Source organism: Ranitomeya imitator, chromosome 5 (assembly GCF_032444005.1).
Source record: "Ranitomeya imitator isolate aRanImi1 chromosome 5, aRanImi1.pri, whole genome shotgun sequence".
Lineage (NCBI taxonomy): Eukaryota > Metazoa > Chordata > Amphibia > Anura > Dendrobatidae > Ranitomeya > Ranitomeya imitator.
The window spans coordinates 556,747,741-556,765,855 of NC_091286.1; positions in this window are offsets into that span (position 1 = coordinate 556,747,741).

Sequence of the window (18,115 nt, forward strand, 5' to 3'; positions counted from 1 at the left end):
AAGAATAAAAACTGAAAATGTAGGCCCCTTAAAAAATAGTGAGGAAAGAATGGTTGTAGATGACGAGGAAAAAGCTAACATATTAAACACCTTCTTCTCCACGGTATTCACGGTGGAAAATGAAATGCTAGGTGAAATCCCAAGAAACAATGAAAACCCTATATTAAGGATCACCAATCTAACCCAAGAAGAGGTGCGAAACCGGCTAAATAAGATTAAAATAGATAAATCTCCGGGTCCGGATGGCATACACCCACGAGTACTAAGAGAACTAAGTAATGTAATAGATAAACCATTATTTCTTATTTTTAGTGACTCTATAGCGACAGGGTCTGTTCCGCAGGACTGGCGCATAGCAAATGTGGTGCCAATATTCAAAAAGGGCTCTAAAAGTGAACCTGGAAATTATAGGCCAGTAAGTCTAACCTCTATTGTTGGTAAAATATTTGAAGGGTTTCTGAGGGATGTTATTCTGGATTATCTCAATGAGAATAACTGTTTAACTCCATATCAGCATGGGTTTATGAGAAATCGCTCCTGTCAAACCAATCTAATCAGTTTTTATGAAGAGGTAAGCTATAGGCTGGACCACGGTGAGTCATTGGACGTGGTATATCTCGATTTTTCCAAAGCGTTTGATACCGTGCCGCACAAGAGGTTGGTACACAAAATGAGAATGCTTGGTCTGGGGGAAAATGTGTGTAAATGGGTTAGTAACTGGCTTAGTGATAGAAAGCAGAGGGTGGTTATAAATGGTATAGTCTCTAACTGGGTCGCTGTGACCAGTGGGGTACCGCAGGGGTCAGTATTGGGACCTGTTCTCTTCAACATATTCATTAATGATCTGGTAGAAGGTTTACACAGTAAAATATCGATATTTGCAGATGATACAAAACTATGTAAAGCAGTTAATACAAGAGAAGATAGTATTCTGCTACAGATGGATCTAGATAAGTTGGAAACTTGGGCTGAAAGGTGGCAGATGAGGTTTAACAATGATAAATGTAAGGTTATACACATGGGAAGAGGGAATCAATATCACCATTACACACTGAATGGGAAACCACTGGGTAAATCTGACAGGGAGAAGGACTTGGGGATCCTAGTTAATGATAAACTTACCTGGAGCAGCCAGTGCCAGGCAGCAGCTGCCAAGGCAAACAGGATCATGGGGTGCATTAAAAGAGGTCTGGATACACATGATGAGAGCATTATACTGCCTCTGTACAAATCCCTAGTTAGACCGCACATGGAGTACTGTGTCCAGTTTTGGGCACCGGTGCTCAGGAAGGATATAATGGAACTAGAGAGAGTACAAAGGAGGGCAACAAAATTAATAAAGGGGATGGGAGAACTACAATACCCAGATAGATTAGCGAAATTAGGATTATTTAGTCTAGAAAAAAGACGACTGAGGGGCGATCTAATAACCATGTATAAGTATATAAGGGGACAATACAAATATCTCGCTGAGGATCTGTTTATACCAAGGAAGGTGACGGGCACAAGAGGGCATTCTTTGCGTCTGGAGGAGAGAAGGTTTTTCCACCAACATAGAAGAGGATTCTTTACTGTTAGGGCAGTGAGAATCTGGAATTGCTTGCCTGAGGAGGTGGTGATGGCGAACTCAGTCGAGGGGTTCAAGAGAGGCCTGGATGTCTTCCTGGAGCAGAACAATATTGTATCATACAATTATTAGGTTCTGTAGAAGGACGTAGATCTGGGTATTTATTATAATGGAATATAGGCTGAACTGGATGGACAAATGTCTTTTTTCGGCCTTACTAACTATGTTACTATGTTACTATGTTACATATGTAGGTTTTTGTCTTTGTACCATCTTTTGGCCCAGTTGAGTCCATTTGTCTGACTTACTATGTCTTTTATATATTTTAGCCAATAAAATTGTTATTTTTGGACTTTCATGACTGCTTATTCGTCCTATATACTTTTTTGAAATAGAAATAGCTGCCAATTCATCACTGGGTTAACTTCTATTCATCTTTATGAGACAATTCCTTTAAATGTCAAAACCAGACTCCATATACATCCATGTTTTTTACGTAATAATAAAACATTTTTAATAAAAGTATTTTTTCATTTTCTTTTAGAAATGTATCCTCTCTGTGGACTCAGACTTTCAGCAGATTATGATGATGCGCCAAGTCTACGCATCATTATAATAGTATTCATTGGTTCCATTAACGCCAGGAGTAAGCGCTATGATTAGACTCTGATACATGCATCAGGCTCTCTATCCCATTCTATCAGATATAGAAAAATAAAGTCCAAAAAGTGTTTGCAGAAGAGCAGCAGGAGGCAGACTAGAATGTAGCACAGCGGGGGCACTGTCTGCCAGTCAGAGGCACATTATTCAGCATTTTGACTCCCTTAAAGTTTCTGAATTTCAGACAGGCAGATTTTTTCAGATGTTATTAATGGCAAAGGAAAAAAAACACATCTTGGTATTGAGACGAGATCATTTATTTTTAAAGTGAATAATGGAAAATGATAAGGCATGATGTGATACAGTACTATCGTCTCTGGAGAAGACGTCCTGGTATGTCAGAATCCCATGAAATAGAAAATGATTCATGTGACACCAAGGAGCAGCGGATTCAGGGTTTAATAATGTAAAGGCTGCTGAATATATCATTATTATTGTACAAACTGTAAACTATTGCAGCAGGTAGGATGGCATTTTACATTCACAAATATAATTTAAAAGCATGATAATTGTAGTAACCAATCTGCAATTTTATATTATTTGTGTACTGAAGGTCAATATGGTATTGATAGCAAAGTCCTACTCCACTTGTCTGCTTGGTAAGTCATACACGTTGAATTATTGCAAAATCGTTGTACTAAAGAAGATTAGTATAGTATGTTATTTTACTAAGCATGTAGGTGCAGAAAAGCTTAAAATTGCCATTTTTAACTTTAAAGAATACACTTATTTCAGAGGACTGTTCCTAATAAGCTGTCGTATGTGGGTGTATATAGGGAATAACACTATTTATGGTAAAAAAAATATCTTGTATCCTAAATTTTAGCCAGTCCTCCACATCCCCTCCACATGGCTTATCTTTAATATTCATCTGTCTCTGAGTGGGTGGGGGAAGACTAGCTGCCATGTTGTCTCCAGCACACAGTACAAATACAGTAGATATGAGGGATTCCTGCTCTCCTGTCTTTGTGAAGTATATGTTTAGAAGCAGCAGTACTGAGCAGTGTAGCTGTACATCCAGCTCTAAATTGGACTGAGATAAACACCTGCTAGAAAGCATCAAAATCTGTATTTTCCCAGCCTGCCTGTTATCATTTCATACATTTTAAATGAAAGCTGTAATCTGACACCTCAGTGAGCTGAAAGTCCACTTCCTTTGACAAGACAGATTTTTTTTCAGAATGAAAAGAAGTGGCTAATAAGTGGGAAAAGCTTATTTGTCAACTAAGCTGAAAAGGAGAATGGACAGCACCTCCAAAAAATGTACATTGATCTAATGTTGCTAGACAAAAATATATGTCATAGAACATGAGGTTCTTCATACAGTTTGATCATAATGTTAAACTAAGAACCTCATGTTCAGTTATATATATTTTTGTCTAGCGGCATTAAATCAATGTATGATTTTTCGAGATGCTGTCCATTCTCTTTTTCAGCATATTGCATGATCTGTTCTTTGTTTTTCTTTGGATGTACACTCCTTCTATTTGGCACAGGTCATTTTAAATTAGCAGGAGACTGCAAATAAAAAGTTCTAGCCTATTTCTGGTCCCACTGGAGAGCTTGAGGAAGGTGAGTTTCAATGCTCCTTTCATTTGATGCTGGTGCTGTTTGGCGACAATTGTTGCTGTGGTTTTGTGCTGGTTTGGCGGCATGGTGATTGTTCAGGCACCTCAATAGTTGTTCCATGTTGTCAGTGTTTTCTCTGATAATGAAAGAAAAATGATCGTGTGACCCTAACATTACTGTGATTTAAGTAAGAGATGTGCTGTGTGTGCTTTCCAATCCGATGATTGTGTCTGCAGCTCATTTCTCCCCTAACAATTTGCTGCCTCTAGCAGTGACCAATTAAAGCCATTTTTATTGATGGTGTGATAAAACCAGTAAACAACCATGGTAAATTACAGAAATAGTACAAATTAAAAATTACAAATTAAAAATAAAATAATGTGAACAAAATTAAAAAGAATGTGTTTTGGCCTCGTACAAGAACCTTCATCAGATATAATAGTTCATAAGCTGTGAAATATTGAACATGAGGACATCAGAATGTGTGGGAGAGCATTGTGGGGGCATTATAATTTGTGAGGGGGCACTTTGGATGCTTCATAATATGGGTGCATCATAATATATGAGGAGCACTGTGTGAGCACCATAATGTATGAGGAGCACTGTGTGAGCACCATAATGTATGAGGAGCACTGTGTGAGCACCATAATGTATGAGGAGCACTGTGTGAGCACCATAATGTATGAGGAGCACTGTGTGGGCACCATAATGTATGAGGAGCACTGTGTGAGTACCATAATGTATGAGGAGCACTGTGTGAGCACCATAATGTATAAAGAGCACTGTGTGCGCACCACAATGTATGAGGAGCACTGTGTGAGCACCATAATGTAAAAGGAGCACTGCATGAGCACCATAATGTAAGAGGAGCACTGTGTGAGCACCATAATGTATAAGGAGCACTGGGTGAGCAACATAATGTATAAGGAGCACTGTGTAAGCACCATAATGTATGAGGAGCACTGTGTTAGCACCATAATGTATGAGGAGCACTGTGTGAGCACCATAATGTATAAAGAGCACTGTGTGAGCACCACAATGTATGAGGAGCACTGTGTGGGCACCATAATGTATGAGGAGCACTGTGTGAGCACCACAATGTATGAGGAGCACTGTGTGGGCACCATAATGTATGAGGAGCACTGTGTGAGCACCATAATGTAAAAGGAGCACTGCATGAGCTCCATAATGTAAGAGGAGCACTGTGTGAGCACCATAATGTATGAGAAGCACTGGGTGAGCAACATAATGTATAAGGAGCACTGTGTAAGCACCATAATGTATGAGGAGCACTGTGTGAGCACCACAATGTATGAGGAGCACTGTCTGAGCACAATAATGTATGAGGAGCACTGTGTGAGCACCATAATGTATGAGGAGCACTGTGTGAGCACAATAATGTATGAGGAGCACTGTGTGAGCACCACAATGTATGAGGAGCACTGTGTGGGCACCATAATGTATGAGGAGCACTGTGTGAGCACCATAATGTAAAAGGAGCACTGCATGAGCTCCATAATGTAAGAGGAGCACTGTGTGAGCACCATAATGTATGAGGAGCACTGGGTGAGCAACATAATGTATAAGGAGCACTGTGTAAGCACCACAATGTATGAGGAGCACTGTGTGAGCACCACAATGTATGAGGAGCACTGTCTGAGCACAATAATGTATGAGGAGCACTGTGTAAGCACCATAATATGTTAGGAGCACGCTGTGAGCACCATAATGTATGAGGAGCACTGTGTGAGGACCATAATGTATGAGGAGCACTGTGTGAGCACCACAATGTATGAGGAGCACTGTGTGGGCACCATAATGTATGAGGAGCACTGTGTGAGCACCATAATGTAAAAAGTGCACTGCATGAGCACCATAACGTAAGAGGTGCACTGTGTGAGCACCATAATGTATGAGGAGCACTGTCTGAGCACCATAATGTAAAAGGAGCACTGTGTGAGCACCATAATGTATGAGGAGCACTGTGTGAGCACCATAATGTATAAGGAGCACTGTGTGAGCACCACAATGTATGAGGAGCACTGTGTGGGCACCATAATGTATGAGGAGCACTGTGTGAGCACCATAATGTAAAAAGTGCACTGCATGAGCACCATAACGTAAGAGGAGCACTGTGTGAGCACCATAATGTATGAGGAGCACTGTCTGAGCACCATAATGTAAAAGGAGCACTGTGTGAGCACCATAATGTATGAGGAGCACTGTGTGAGCACCATAATGTATAAGGAGCACTGTGTAAGCACCATAATGTATGAGGAGCACTGTGTGAGCAACACAATGTATGAGGAGCACTGTCTGAGCACAATAATGTATGAGGAGCACTATGTAAGCACCATAATATGTTAGGAGCACTCTGTGAGCACCATATTGTATAAGGAGCACTGTGTGAGGACCATAATGTATGAGGAGCACTGTGTGAGCACCACAATGTATGAGGAGCACTGTGTGGGCACCATAATGTATGAGGAGCACTGTGTGAGCACCATAATGTAAAAGGAGCACTACATTAGCTCCATAATGTAAGAGGAGCACTGTGTGAGCACCATAATGTATGAGGAGCACTGGGTGAGCAACATAATGTATAAGGAGCACTGTGTAAGAACTATAATGTATGAGGAGCACTGTGTGAGCACCACAATGTATGAGGAGCACTGTCTGAGCACAATAATGTATGAGGAGCACTGTGTGAGCACCATAATGTATGAGGAGCACTGTGTGAGCACAATAATGTATGAGGAGCACTGTGTGAGCACCACAATGTATGAGGAGCACTGTGTGGGCACCATAATGTATGAGGAGCACTGTGTGAGCACCATAATGTAAAAGGAGCACTGCATGAGCTCCATAATGTAAGAGGAGCACTGTGTGAGCACCATAATGTATGAGGAGCACTGGGTGAGCAACATAATGTATAAGGAGCACTGTGTAAGCACCATAATGTATGAGGAGCACTGTGTCAGCACCACAATGTATGAGGAGCACTGTCTGAGCACAATAATGTATGAGGAGCACTGTGTAAGCACCATAATATGTTAGGAGCACGCTGTGAGCACCATAATGTATGAGGAGCACTGTGTGAGGACCATAATGTATGAGGAGCACTGTGTGAGCACCACAATGTATGAGGAGCACTGTGTGGGCACCACAATGTATGAGGAGCACTGTGTGAGCACCATAATGTAAAAAGAGCACTGCATGAGCACCATAATGTAAGAGGAGCACTGTGTGAGCACCATAATGTATGAGGAGCACTGTCTGAGCACCATAATGTAAAAGGAGCACTGTGTGAGCACCATAATGTATGAGGAGCACTGTGTGAGCACCATAATGTATAAGGAGCACTGTGTAAGCACCATAATGTATGAGGAGCACTGTGTGAGCAACACAATGTATGAGGAGCACTGTCTGAGCACAATAATGTATGAGGAGCACTATGTAAGCACCATAATATGTTAGGAGCACTCTGTGAGCACCATATTGTATGAGGAGCACTGTGTGAGGACCATAATGTATGAGGAGCACTGTGTGAGCACCACAATGTATGAGGAGCACTGTGTGGGCACCACAATGTATGAGGAGCACTGTGTGAGCACCATAATAATAATAATAATAATAATAATTTTATTTATATAGCGCCAACATATTCCGCAGCGCTTTACAAATTATAGAGGGGACTTGTACAGACAATAAACATTACAGCATAACAGAAATACAGTTCAAAACAGATACCAGGAGGAGTGAGGGCCCTGCTCGCAAGCTTACAAACTATGGGGAAAAGGGGAGACACGAGAGGTGGATGGTAACAATTGCTTTAGTTATTCGGACCAGCTATAGTGTAAGGCTCAGGTGTTCATGTAAAGCTGCATGAACCAGTTACCTGCCTAAGTATGTAGCAGTACAGACACAGAGGGCTAATACTGCATAAAGTGTATGAGAACATAATGCGAGGAACCTTTTTTTTTTTTTTTTTTATTATAAATAGGCCACACAGGGATCGTTAGGTTAATGCATTGAGGCGGTAGGCCAGTCTGAACAAATGAGTTTTTAGGGCACGCTTAAAACTGTGGGGATTGGGGATTAATCGTATTAACCTAGGTAGTGCATTCCAAAGAATCGGCGCAGCACGTGTAAAGTCTTGGAGACGGGAGTGGGAGGTTCTGATTATTGAGGATGCTAACCTGAGCACTGTGTGGGCACCATAATGTATGAGGAGCACTTTGTGAGCACCATAATGTAAAAGGAGTTCTGCATGAGCACCATAATGTAAGAGGAGCACTGTGTGAGCACCATAATGTATGAAGAGCACTGTCTGAGCACCATAATGTAAAAGGAACACTGCATGAGCATCATAATGTATGAGGAGCACTGTGTGAGCACCATAATGTATGAGGAGTACTGTGTGAGCACCATAATGTATGAGGAGCACTGTGTGAGCACCACAATGTATGAGGAGCACTGTGTGAGCACCATAATGTATAACGACCACTGTATGAGCACAATAATGTATGAGGAGGACTCTGTGAGCACCATAATGTATGAGGAGCACTGTGTGAGCACCATAATGTATAACGACCACTGTGTGAGTACAATAATGTATGAGGAGTACTCTGTGGGCACCATAATGTATGAGGAGCACTGTGTGAGCACCATAATGTATGAGGAGCATTGTGTGAGCACCACAATGTATGAGGAGCACTGTGTAGGCACCATAATGTATGAGGAGCACGGTGTGAGCACCATAATGTAAAAGGAGCACTGCATGAGCACCATAATGTAAGAGGAGCACTGTGTGAGCACCATAATGTATGAGGAGCATTGGGTGAGCAACATAATGTATAAGGAGCACTGTGTAAGCACCATAATGTATGAGGAGCACTGTGTGAGCACCACAATGTATGAGGAGCACTGTCTGAGCACAATAATGTATGAGGAGCACTGTGTAAGCACCATAATATGTTAGGAGCACGCTGTGAGCACCATAATGTATGAGGAGCACTGTGTGAGGACCATAATGTATGAGGAGCACTGTGTGAGCACCACAATGTATGAGGAGCACTGTGTGGGCACCATAATGTATGAGGAGCACTTTGTGAGCACCATAATGTAAAAAGAGCACTGCATGAGCACCATAATGTAAGAGGAGCACTGTGTGAGCACCATAATGTATGAGGAGCACTGTCTGAGCACCATAATGTAAAAGGAGCACTGTGTGAGCACCATAATGTATGAGGAGCACTGTGTGAGCACCATAATGTATAAGGAGCACTGTGTAAGCACCATAATGTATGAGGAGCACTGTGTGAGCAACACAATGTATGAGGAGCACTGTCTGAGCACAATAATGTATGAGGAGCACTATGTAAGCACCATAATATGTTAGGAGCACTCTGTGAGCACCATATTGTATGAGGAGCACTGTGTGAGGACCATAATGTATGAGGAGCACTGTGTGAGCACCACAATGTATGAGGAGCACTGTGTGGGCACCATAATGTATGAGGAGCACTGTGTGAGCACCATAATGTAAAAGGAGCACTGCATGAGCACCATAATGTAAGAGGAGCACTGTGTGAGCACCATAATGTATGAAGAGCACTGTCTGAGAACCATAATGTAAAAGGAGCACTGCATGAGCATCATAATGTATGAGGAGCACTGTGTGAGCACCATAATGTATGAGGAGTACTGTGTGAGCACCACAATGTATGAGGAGCACTGTGTGAGCACCACAATGTATGAGGAGCACTGTGTGAGCACCATAATGTATAACGACCACTGTGTGAGCACAATAATGTATGAGGAGGACTCTGTGAGCACCATAATGTATGAGGAGCACTGTGTGAGCACCATAATGTATAACGACCACTGTGTGAGTACAATAATGTATGAGGAGTACTCTGTGGGCACCATAATGTATGAGGAGCACTGTGTGAGCACCATAATGTATGAGGAGCACTGTGTGAGCACCACAATGTATGAGGAGCACTGTGTGGGCACCACAATGTATGAGGAGCACTGTGTGAGCACCAAAATGTATAACGACCACTGTGTGAGCACAATAATGTATGAGGAGGACTCTGTGAGCACCATAATGTATGAGGAGCACTGTGTGAGCACCACAATGTATGAGGAGCACTGTGTGGGCACCATAATGTATGAGGAGCACTGTGTGAGCACCATAATGTAAAAGGAGCACTGCATGGGCACCATAATGTAAGAGGAGCACTGTGTGAACACCATAATGTATGAAGAGCACTGTCTGAGCACCATAATGTAGAATGAGCACCGTGTGAGCACCATAATGTATGAAGAGCACTGTCTGAGCACCATAATGTAGAATGAGCACTGTGTTAGCACCGTAATGTATGAGGAGCACTGTGTGAGCACCATAATGTATGAGGAGTACTGTGTGAGCACAATAATGTATAAGGAGCACTGTGTGAGCACCATAATGTATGAGGAGCACTGTGTGAGCACCACAATGTAAGAGGAGCACTGTGTGAGCACCATAATGTATAACAACCATTGTGCGAGCACAATAATGTATGAGGAGGACGGTGTGAACACCATAATGTATGAGGAGCACTGTCTGAGCACCATAATGTATAAGGAGCACTGTGTGAGCACCATAATGTATGAGGAGCACTGTGTGAGCACCACAATGTATGAGGAGCACTGTGTGAGCACCATAATATATAACAACCACTGTTGGAGCACAATAATGTATGAGGAGGACTGTGTGAACACCATAATGTATGAGGAGCACTGTCTGAGCACAATAATTTATGAGGAGCACTGTGTAAGCACCATAATATGATAGGAGCACTGTGTGAGCACCATAATGTATGAGGAGCACTGTGTGAGCACCATAATGTATGAGGAGCACTGTGTGAGCACCATAATGTATGAGGAGCACTGTGTAAGCACCATAATGTATGAAGAACACTGTGAAAGCACCATAATGTATGAAGAGCACTGTGTGAGCACTATAATGTATGAGGAGCACTCTGTGAGCACCATAATGTATAAGGAGCAATGTGTGAGCACCATAATGTATGATGAGCACTGTGTGAGCACCATAATGTCATGGGGAGCCTAGGTAGGCTAAAGCTAATAACCTGGGCCCCTGCGATATCCCTCAGACTAGGGAAACCCTGTCTGTCCCTATCCCAGAGATTACACTGATGGTGTCCTTGTCTGGGCCGCCAAGCCTGACCCTGACTCCTGTTTCAGTACTAATCTGAAACCTCCACCCTCCACCCAGTGATAATTCCTCACACCAACCCCTACAGAAAGCACAGACAGGGAAACCAAAAATGCACTACGCCGCAAACACACCCCCTGACGAAAGAAATGTCCGAAACGCGCGTCGGGGTGCGTTACCACAGGGCACAAGCGACCCAAGGTATTTACCATCAATAAGTTTATGACTCAGGTCCCCTTAATGCACTCTTTGCACACTTGGCAGCCTGGTACATATCGGCAATTGTAGTGGCAGGTGTGCCTCTTTATATTTGATACCACACTGGTGTAATCTCTATTTACTGACTTCATATATAGCACTTAGCACTTTGTGTTGGCACATGCTAGTATCCCCTGTAGATTTTTTTGCACTCAGCACTTTTATTTGCGGTGGTATTGATTGTTCTAGTATTTAATACTCAGTCTTTTTTAGATATAACTGAATTAATTAGCACCTGTAGTTATATTTTATATTTTATTGCTGTGCATATATTTTTTGGCTCATAGCACCTTATATAATAGATACTATTTATTCATTTGTTTTTCACTATATATTTTTTTACATTTGTTTATATATATACATTTTTTAGATTTTTGTTTTGTTTTATGGGAATCATAAAGTAGAGATTTTTTATGTATATATCATAGTGGGGACCTTGTGATAATTATATTGGGTACGCTATTATTTTTAAATATTCTTATATTGCCCTGTGGTATGGACTAAATGATGTTTTTATGTTTTTATGAAATATTGATTGTTATTTTTAAAAGATGATGTAATAAAAGCAGATATAATTATAATATAATCCCTTGTGTGGTATTGGTCTCTGGTTAGTCTGTAATCTAGGTGTTTGGGATTGTTCATTCCACGTGGTGATGGTAATCACAAAACTGCACAGAATACCTGGGACTGGTAAATAAGTTATATGAGACACAATGAGATATATATTATATATATACAGTCACCATCTGGTATTTCTATGTATTAATACTCAGGAAAACACTGTAATGTGCACAGGGCAAAACAAACACAAATATAGGAAGGAGAAATATGACAAGGATCATACACCACTAGATATGATATTTCCACTCCAAGACCACCACTCCGAACTGAGATCACCAGGTACAAGACACAAGCTATAATCGGCGACGCCCAAAGTTCAGAAGAACTATTTAAAGGCCGTGGGCGTGACCCAGCCTCCAATCCGAGTACCAGCTAGATTAACCCCGGACAACCTAGATGAAATCTAGCCGGCGCCACTGAGCGCATAGTGGATGAATGCAGAATTACCGCTGTCTGTCGGACGCCCTAGTGTGAATAGCGTCCGACATGACACATAATGTATGAGGAGCACGGTGTGAGCACCATGTATGAGGAGCACGGTGTGAGCACCATGTGTGAGGAGCACTGTGTGAGCACCATAATGTATGAGGAGCACTGTGTGAGCACCATAATGTATGAGGAGCACTGTGTGAGCACCATCACGTATGAGGAGCACTGTGTGAGCACTATAATGTATGAAGAGCACTGTGTGAGCACTATAATGTATGAGGAGCACTGTGTGAGCACCATGTATGAGGAGCACGGTGTGAGCACCATGTGTGAGGAGCACTGTGTGAGCACCATAATGTATGAGGAGCACTGTGTGTGCACCATCACGTATGAGGAGCACTGTGTGAGCACTATAATGTATGAGGAGCACTGTGTGAGCACTATAATGTATGAGGAGCACTGTGTGAGCACCATAATGTATGAAGAGCACTATGGGAACACTTTTACTGTGTGTACACTGCACTGTAGGGCATCATACGTTGTGGGAGAATGCACTCTTGGGTCATAATACTATGTATGTATGTGTGTGGTGGCATGGACTGTGATATCAGTGTACTGTCTGGAGGTGCATTATAGGGAGCAGTTATACTCTATGGGGCTAGGAAGAGCGAATTGTAGTGGGAATGGATACTAAGGTGCTTCTTTAGAGGCTCTATTTCAGTGCATCCCTTTTTACGGTTTTTCACAGATGAGAGATATGATAAAATATGATGATGTATGTTTGTTGACTGACTGTATATATTTTGAAACTGTTACGGAGAGCAAGGAGCCAGAAAAAGGGAAAAGGGAGCTATGTGCTACTAGAAAGGGACAGCGTTCAGTTGCAACACAAGATTATATCAATAAGTTTACTTTATGGTTCTTGATATCTTTGCTGTCACCATTCACTGCTTCTATGTCACAGCAGCACTTTTTCAAACTATTATATAAAGCAAAGATAATATATAGCTTTTGAACAGAATTATAGTAACAGTTGCTTCCCAGAATTTTCTTTTTCTCAGACACTATAATATTTATTTCCATTCCTATGTATTTCTGTATTTTTTGTTTTTTCTGTGGATATCAGGGGAATTGCTTGGAATTATTTATTGTTTTGTTCTGTAAGCCCGAAGAAGAATGAGGGCTGGGTCTCAGACAGAATGACTGCAAACCACAAAGTAGCGGTGCAGCTATTTGAAGTGCACAAATACCAAAACATTGAAGACATAACTGGCTGGGCTCACTGCTTATTTCCCCTAATGGTTTATACATCAGGATTGTATGTGCAGATCTGTCTGCTGGTGGATTATATATGCATTGTGAGTAAGCAAGCAGATGTGACTGACTGGATGGGAATCCAGCGAGACTAGCCATGCTATGAATAGGAGACTCATCTGCACAGTAGAGGCCAGGATGCTGTCCTTGCTTATTTATGGCTCAAACAATCGTGCTGAAACTTCTTCAATAAAATCAATTTGTGAAACTTGGTCATTTTTAACCTCTGTAAAAGTCATTATTACAGATCTAAGACTGTTTTGTATTTATTTGGAATTTTTATGAAAAATTGTGTCAGCAATCAGACAGACGCACATTGAATTATGGACATGTGAAAGACATATGAGGCAGGGCCAATAGCATATGTAACAGCAATGGCTTCCGCCCCCAGGGAAAATTAAATCTTTTGCGCTCCCTGAACTGTAGACCATTAGCACTCCAAATGCAGCATCAAACTCTTTGCCCCTAAGCACATGTATTTTAAGAAAAATTTAGTTTTTGCTTTTTGCTGAAATCCAGCGTAACATTTAAAAAATAAAAATGCATTTTTCCTGTAGTAACTTTATTACCCTAGCCGTAAAACTAGCACTATCTCTTACCTTAATTCTAACCCTGACCATACATCTAACACTAACAATTGCCCCAACATGAGAGTTTGAAAACGTTTGTTAAACCTTATTACAACAATTTTTTTTTGGAGGAGACATTTTTTTTTAAATTTGAGACTTCTTCACCATCAGAACTCTGTTTGTCTCCTCTCACAATTACAAGTGAGAACACAATCAGGGAGATGTGGGAGAAGACAGCAGCCTTTCTCATCTTACTCGATGCATATAGTAACATGTAAAAGTTTAGGCACCTCTGGACAAAGTTATTCTTAATGTGAATAGTCAAGTAAGTTGAAGATGAAATTATCTCTAAAAGGCCTAAAGTTAAAGTTTACATATTTACTTTGTATTTTAGGCAAATAAATTTTTATATATATATATATATATATATATATATATATATATATATATATATATATAAATATATATATATGTATATATATATATATATATATATATATATATATATATATATACTGTGTGCAGAATTATTAGGCAAGTTGTATTTTAGAGGATTATTTTTATTATTGAACAACAACTATGTTCTCAATCAATCCAAAAGACTCCATAAATATCAAAGCTTAATATTTTTGGAAGTAGGAGTGTTTTTTTTTTTTATCTTAGGAGGATATCTGTTTGTGCAGGTAACTATTACTGTGCAGAATTATTAGGTAACTTAATAAAAACCAAATATATTCCCATCTCACTTGTTTATTTTCACCAGGCAAACCAATGTAACTGCGCAAAATTTAGAAATAAACATTTCTGACATGCAAAAACAAAACCCCCAAAATTAGTGACCAATATAGCCACCTTTCTTTATGATGACACTCAGCAGCCTTCCATCCATAGATTATGTCAGTTGCTTGATCTGTTTACGATGAACATTGCGTGCAGCAGCCACCACAGCCTCCCAGACATTGTTCCGAGAGGTGGACTGTTTTCCCTCCCTGTAGATCTCACATTTTATGAGGGACCACAGGTTCTCTATGGGATTCAGATCAGGTGAACAAGGCGGCCATGTCATTATTTTTTCTTCTTTGAGACCTTTACTGGCCAGCCATGCTGTGGAGTAGTTGGAGGCATGTGATGGAGCATTGTCCTGCATGAAAATGATGTTTTTCTTGAACGATACCGACTTGTTCCTGTACCACTGCTTGAAGAAGTTGTCTTCCAGAAACTGGCAGTAGGTCTGAGAGTTGAGCTTCACTCCATCCTCAACCCGAAAAGGTCCCACAAGTTCATCTTTGATGATACCAGCCCATACCAGAACCCCACCTCCACCTTGCTGGCATCAGAGTCGGAGTGGAGCTCTCTGCCCTTTATTGATCCAGCCTCTGGCCCATCCATCTGGCCCATCAAGAGTCTCTCTCTATTCATCAGTCCATAAAACCTTGGAAAAGTCAGTCTTAATATTCTTCTTGGCCCAGTCTTGATGTTTTATCTAATGTTTCTTGTTCAAAGGTGGTAGTTTTTGAGCCTTCCTTACCTTGGCCATGTCCCTCAGAATTGCACGCCTTGTGCTTTTTGTTACTCCAGTAATGTTGCAGCTCTGAAATATGGCAAAACTGGTGGCAAATGGCATCTTGGTAGCTTCACGCTTGATTTTCCTCAATTCATGGCAGTTATTTGGGGTATTTTTTGCCCAACACGCTTCTTGCGATCCTTTTGGCTATTTGCCATGAAATGCTTGATTGTTCGGTGGTCAGGCTTCAAAAGTTTGTGATCAAAATACAACTTGCCTAATAATTCTGCACACAGTGTGATATATATATATATATATATATATATATATATATATATATATATATATATATATATACACCATTTTTCACATTTTGAAAATTACAGCAAGGAAAATGAGTCAGTGCAAATGTTTTGGCACCCTAGGAAATTTGTGTGCTCAAATAACTGTGACCAAGGTTTTAGACCTTATTTAGCCTGTTAGGGTTTAAAACAAACCACATTTTTTCACCTTTAAGCTATGGAGCGCTGCTTGCATTTTTTCCTATATATATATATATATATATATATATATATATATATATATATATATACTGTATATAAATATACATTCATCATATACAGCTCTGGCAAAATTTAAGAGACCACTGCAAAATTTTCAGTTTGTCTGATTTTTCTCTTTATAGGTATATTTTTGAGTAAAATATAAATTGCTCTTGTATTCTATAAACTACTGAAAACATGTCTCTGAAGTTGCAAGCAATACATTTTGTATTTATGGTCAAATGGTCAAAATAACAAAAAAATTAATTTCTTGCAGACCTCAAATAAGGCAAAAAAACAAGTTCATAATCATTTAGAAACAACAATACTAATGTTTTAACTCAGGAATAGTGATAAGCGAGTAAGCTCGTTGCTCGGGTTTTCCCAAGCACGCACGGGTGATCTCCGAGTATTTGTTAGTGTTTGGAGATTTAGTTTTGTTGATTCAGATGCTTGATTTACAGCTATTAGCCAGCCTAAGTACATGTGGGGGGTTGCCTGGTTGCTAGGGAATCCCCACATGTAATCAAGCTGTCTAGTAGCCGCATATCATCTAGCTGCTGCAAGGAAAACTAAATTTTTGAGCAGTCATAAATACTCGGAGACCACCCGAGCGTGCTCTGGAAAACTCGAGCAACGAGTATACTCGCTCATCACTACTCAGGAAGAGTTCAGAAATCATTATTTTGTGGAATAACCATGATTTTTAATCACAGTTTTCATGCTTCTTGGCATTCTTTCCACCAGTCTTTCACACTGCTTTTGGGTGACCTTATGCTACTCCTGGTACAAAAATGTGAGCAGTTCTTTGTTTGATGGCTTGTGACTATCCATCTTCTTCTTGATTACATTCCAGTGGTTTTCAATGGGGTTCAGATCTGGAGACTGGGCTGGCCATGACAAGGATTTGATGTAGTGGTCATTCATCTACACCTTGATTGACCTAGCTCTGTGGCATTGCACATTGTCCTGTTGGAAAAACCTGTCATCAGAGTTGGGGAACATTGCCTGAGCAGAAGGAATCAACTGTTTTTCCAGGGTAACCTTGTATGCGGCTTGATTCATATGTCCTTTGCAAATATTAACCTGCCCAATTCCAGCCTTGCTGAAGCATCCCCAGATCATCACCAATCCTCCACCAAATTTCACAGTGGATGTAAGACACTGTGGCTTGTACACCTCTCCAGGTTTCCATCTAACCATTAGATGACCAGGTGTTGGGCAAAGCTGAAAATTAGACTCATCAGAGAAGATTACCTTAATCTAGTCCTCTATGGTCCAATCCTTATGGTCTTTGGCAAACTTCAGCCTTGCTCTCCTTTGCTTCTCATTGATGAGAGGCTTTTTTCTGGCTTTACATGACTTGTGTCCTGCCTCTAGGAGCCTGTTATGAACTGTTATTGCTGTGCATTTCATCCCAGCTGCCATTTGCCATTCATTTTCTAGGTCACTTGATGCGGTTGCTGAGTGACATTCGAATAAGATAACGGTCATCCCATTCAGTGGAGAGTTGTTTTCGCCCTCTGCCGGTCTGTAGCTTTGTTGTCCCCAATGCCTTCTGCTTGACCTTGTTGTAATGGACTAGCATCTTAGAAATTTTAAGGATGGAGACAGCATGACGCTCACTGTGTCCCTGTGATAGTAAAGTCAGAATTGAGCCCTTGTTTTCCTCACTCAAGACTTTTCTTTTCAACTCCTTTGGCAAGGTTAAAAGTTATATTTTCATTCCTATTACTTTTGGAATATTACTAGCACTTGTTTTGCCATCCAGCTTGTCCTATTGCAAGAGGATTGTGAACACCACAGCAGGGTTTTTTGTGCCTTCCTTCGTTAAATAAGATTTGGTTCAGGTGA